Genomic DNA, 6000 nt, shown 5'->3' on the forward strand with positions numbered 1-6000 from the left:
TTAATTGTGAATTGGTACAAATTCAACTTTCGGATATTGTTAACATCAATTATAGATTTTAAGATTTTAAACCTGCATGTATAAAAATTAGGTAAGAGAAGTCTATAAAAATTAATGATGCTTTGGAAGGTAAGTTTTGAGATTAACTATATACATGCATTGTTGATTCTGTGAGGTCTAGAGAAAACTGTTGACAACATAGACTACAAAGTCTATCTTAAAATTATTGTTAGCTGCACATTTCTTTAAAATCTTCTATGCCATTTCGTTTGTTTTAGGATCACCGTTATTTTGTATGATTCTCCATCGTCTCCTCCACTCCCTCAACTTATCATCATATTCAGGATACATTGTCTCGTTTCCAATTGACTCGATAATTTCAATCTCCCCTCTAAGGATGTTCAGTACACACTGAACATCCTCTTCATCTATTTTGACTTTCTCGCCATTCCGTAGAATGATTGCATACCTAATACATTTGAATGACCTAACAAGGTGTCGAGAGAGTTCATCCAAACATTTTGAAAGGTCAAGTGACAAAAGTCATTAGAAGCCTATGACCTTCACGACCTCTTTTTGTTCATACGATAATTGTTGAACTAGATTGTAAAGTCTCATTGACGAGTCTTAGTCAAAAATATGTTGTGACAAAATTTTGGTCTTTTTGGAAAGGGAGCTACACACCCTTGATTTTCAGTTGTATATGTTGTGGCCAGTAGTGACAATTCTGTTGTCGAGGGCCGGTAGTTCCTTTTATATAGTTTACAAAAAAAACAGATAAATGAACCGCGCTTAACAAATACAAAAGTGCTGAAAATTCAAGTTTTATTTAAACATTAAAATATCCTGAAAATGACCATATTCAGAATATTTTTAATGTTCGAATGCAACAAAACTGGAATTCAAGTTTTATTTGAACTACAAAATGTCTCGAACATGGCCATTTGGACATTTTTATTATGGAATGCAACCGAACTGAAAATTTTTATTTTTTGTACTAAATCTAACTAAAAGCTGACAATGTTCAGGATAAATCTAAATTAGTAGCAGACCATGTTTGAGATAAATCTAACTAAAGCAGACCATGTTCGAGAACTTACCTTTAAGTATTTTCGACAGACTTGGATACAGTTGAAAAATTTTCATTCTCTTGAAAAATAAAAGAAAACGAAAAGACAATAGAAACATAAGGTTAGTGTCATGTTAGGGTTACTCAAATCATGCTCAAAAAACTTGAAAACTTACCATTTTCAAACTTGTAAGTTGAAGAAGAGACGCGAAAGAAGGAAGAAATTGCCGAAGAATATGAAAATCACTGAAATCACCGAAGTAGCCGAAGAAAAAGCTAAAGAAGAAGTTGAAGTAGAGGCAAGAAAAAAAAAGAATAAAAATGGACGGGAGAAAAAATAAATTAAATGGGCAACGTGGCAGGCACAGGCCACGTCGAGTTCGTGGTATTGCTTTCGTTATAACTTCGTTGCTCAAATCATTTCTCATAACAAAAATTATGTCAAACTATATTAAAAATTATATTCGTTTATATAAATTAACAATTATCTCATATATATATATATATATATTTGTTTAATTATTTTTATTATATTATTAATTTATCTTATTATATATATATATATTATTTTTACAATTGAGTTTAAATAATAAGATAAATTAATAATATAATAAAAATAATTAAACAAATATTATGCCAATATAATTATTATTTAATAGACCTAGTTTTAAATTAGAACATTTATATATATATATATATATATATATATATATATATATATATATATATATATATATATATATATATATAATATTAAAAAAAACATAAAATTTATTAAAATTAGACTCATGTATCTTTGTTGCAACCAATAAAAAATGCTTATGAATTTTTTATTAAATAAATTAAGTCAGGTTAAAAATAAAAAGAAATTCGAAATAAAGTCCGACCCATCCTGTTTTAGTCCCAAATGTTTTCCCACTATCACTTTGTCTGCCATAATTGTTTCACATTAGTTCTGATCTTTCCAAATTTATTATTTTATTACAATTATGATTTCTCTCTAGACAATTCACAATTCTTTGTCGGAAACTTATTTCACGAATCTTTGTCAGAAACTTATTTCACAAATCTCTATCGGAAACAAGCTCTGTAGTTTGCGAAATTTTACGAATCTTTGTCGGAAACGAGCTCCGTAGCTCACGAAAATGGTACGCTAACATTATTTGCACGAAATAAATTGTCATGTTTTGTTTGGAGAACTAGTAATGTTTTATTTTGTTAATATACATGAAACAAACAACAACAATAACAATAATGATGGGAGGCAATGTATTTCATTAATATATTATATTTCTAGTTTTTCATTAGAGGTGCACTTCACTTGATAGCGTACATCAACTTTCGTTGAAAAGGAAGAGCTTGTTCAGTATGTGCTGAACATCCTTAGAAGGGAAACCGAAATAGTTGAGTCCATAGTGAACGACTTAAAAGACCCTGTATATAATGATTTCTTGATGATTTGAAGGGGAAGATGAGTTCTCCATCAAAACAAGGGAGGTCCTAAAATAAATGCGATGCCACATACAATAATAGACAACAAAAGTGCAGACAATAATTTCAAAATTGACTTTGTTATCTATGTTGTCTCAAATTTTCTTTGAACATCGCAAAATACACAGTAAATCGTTTTTCATAAAACGAATATTTGCATTAACAAACTTCTGGTAGTCCTTCGATCCCCGTATTTGACAAAGCCCTCTTCACCAAACTTGATAAGTTTTAACTAAAGAACAGCTAATTACGGATCTTGTATTTTGTGAAGGAACGGATAATGGATGGTGTACGCTCTCAGGTGAAGCATGTTTTCATACGAGAACTGATGTAACACTCTCATGTGAAGCGCTTCACATGAAATACACTAGAAATAGAACCAATTTACAACCGTCATCATTGTCAACTTGATATACTAGAAACACAATATTAATGAAATACATTATTTCTCATCATTATCGTTTTTGTTATCGCTGTTTGTTACCTGAATATTAATAAAATAGAACCTTGTTAGTTCTCAAACAAAATATAACATTTCGTTTCGTGCAAATAATTTTCAAAACGTGCCATTTTCACGAGCTACAGAGCTTGTTTCTAGCAAAAATTCGTGTAATAAGTTTCCGACAAAGAATTGTGAATCGTCTATAGAGGAATCGTAATCGTAATAAAATACAGAAATTTAAAAAGATCATAATTGATACTGATGTGAAACGATTATAAAAAATGAAGTGATAGAGCAATAAAACATTTAGGTTACAAACAGAACGGGTCAAATTTTATTTCGAATTTAAAAATAAAAACTAACTCAATTAAAATTTAGCAAAATGGTGTCTTATTGAAAGACGCAATAAGGGCACATGGGTATTTCGCCACAGAAAATCCGGACTGATATATAACCATCCAAATATGAATTTCTATAATTTATCCAAAAATAGTAATTTTATTTAATTCATGCTCTTCTCTTTCTAAAAAAATCTCTTAAGAGAAAGTTGAAAAATCATTTTCTTATTAACCTCTACAATGTGTTTTTTTTTTACAATTTACAATTGAGCTGGTATTGTGTTAGTTTGATACAATATTTTGTTTAGTCATATAAAATTTTTCATCCTGAAATTTTATCATCTAAATAATATTTTTAGTGTTGGTGAGTCATTTGTTACTCATACATTCTGATTGTCTTGGTGATAATTTATCGAGTCTATATTCATCCCATTCCTAACAACAAAAGAGATAAAGTTACTAAATCTCAAGTTATTTTTTCTTTTTTCAATAAAGATCTATTGAAACATATCTTTCGGTTAAAAACTCTCTTACATATTCCCCTATTATTTATATGAATTTTCACTTTTTTACCATATATATATATATGCAGATGTATCACTCGGCTTAACATTTTTCGACGTTGTTTACCAACCCTGGTGAAAAACAATTTTTAGTGCAGCTCATAGTATTTGGTAAAAAAAATCTGACACCATATGATCATTGTTTTGTTCGACATTTTTATTTAATCACCTATTGTTACGAATCTTTGGAATCAACATCAAAAAATTACAAGATTGTTGGATATTTTTTATTAAAATTTTAATTATTATAACTTACGAAGTTAGTTCAAGTGGTGAAAGAAATTTATAAGCTCTTTATCTAAGTGTTTTCAAACCAGTTCATTAAAATATTGAGAAGAAATATATATTTATATTTATAGTATAATTTTATTATATATATATAATTATGAGAAAATAAAAAATATATATTTATATTACATATTAAAAAAAAATTCAAAAAATATTCTTTATCATTATGATGTCATATATATATATAATTTTATTATATATATATAATTATGAGAAAATAAAAAATATATATTTATATTACATATTAAAAAAATTCAAAAAATATTCTTTATCATTATGATGTCATATATATATATATAAAAGAAATAATTTTGGAGAGGAATTTGAGAGAGAAAATTAATGTGAAAATGGACGTAATCTAATTAGTTGAAAATATAATAACTTTTTTTTCTCTTTTCTCTCCTTACTTTTACTTTTTTGTTGACACATCATCCCTTTATCATTCCTTTTATATATATATATAACTTTATTGAATGAGTTGACTTTTAATCTTTTTATTTTTTAATTTTTTAAATTATTTATGCAAATTGATATTTATATTATTTAATTTTGATTTTATATATTATCGAATTAATTTTTTATATATAACTACTAATAAAAATATATATTTTATTATATATGGATTTTTTATACGTATATAAATACGAAGAGAGTAAATTTAAATATAAATATATATATATATATTTATAATATATAAATATTACCTATTCAGAAATAAATGAGAGCAGAATCTTTTTTAATTATTGTGAGAGATTTTATATATATATAAATGATTAGATGAGAGAATTTGGTGAGAGAATTCCATATATATATATATATATATATATAGTTAAGAGGAATTAGAATATTTTTTAAATATATATTGGAAAAAATGAGGAGATAAATTATTTTTTTAATAAATTTATATTATATAATTTTATTTTTTTTTTTAGAACGCTGGGTTCCGCTACTCCTATGGAGTGCAACTAATCCCCGCGGGTTAAGTACATAGCCCGCAAACATACTTAACCAATTAACCAGGCGCAGAACTTGCGCCTGACGGGCTTGAACCCAGGACCTCATGGAGGCCTGGGGATATCCACCTCTTGTTGCCACTAGGCTAGAAGAGGGGATAAAAAATGGGACAAAGGATTAAGTTTGTAGCCCGCAAACACACTTAATCATTTAACCAGGCGCAGAACTTGCCGCCTGACGGGCTCGAACCCAGAACTTAGGGTTGATATCCACCTCTTTTTGCCGCTAAAATGGGACAACGGATTAAGTATGTAGCCCGCAAACACACTTAATCATTTAACCAGACGCAGAATTTGTCGGCCGACGGGTTCGAACCCAGAAACTTAATATATTATTATATATTAAAAATAGATAAAGAGATTTTTTAAATTATGATAAGAGATATTTAAATTATATATGAAATGTTATATCTATATATATATAAATCAAAGTGGAAGAAGCTGACAATCTGTCCAAGAATAATAAATGGAGGGACATATGATGGTTATAGTTAGATTAAAATATTATTAGTAGAGAAAGTATAAAAGCATGGTACCATAATTAGTTGGAATGTATTATCTCGATCCTTCTTATTTGTAAACCCTAACCGCTACATTTGTGGGCTTACTTTATTTATAATTAGTTGGTAAGTTATTAATTCGTATCCATACATTTATGGGCTTACTTTATTTACAATAACAGCAGTAATTAATACTGTTTTGTAAAACACAAATAATGGCTCCAATAAATGGGCACATGAAATCAATGACTTTCAACATAGAACTACAGTGGAAAGTGATAAACATTGAATTATAA

The sequence above is a fragment of the Impatiens glandulifera genome, chromosome 1 (assembly GCF_907164915.1).
Source record: "Impatiens glandulifera chromosome 1, dImpGla2.1, whole genome shotgun sequence".
Taxonomy (NCBI): Eukaryota; Viridiplantae; Streptophyta; class Magnoliopsida; order Ericales; family Balsaminaceae; genus Impatiens; species Impatiens glandulifera.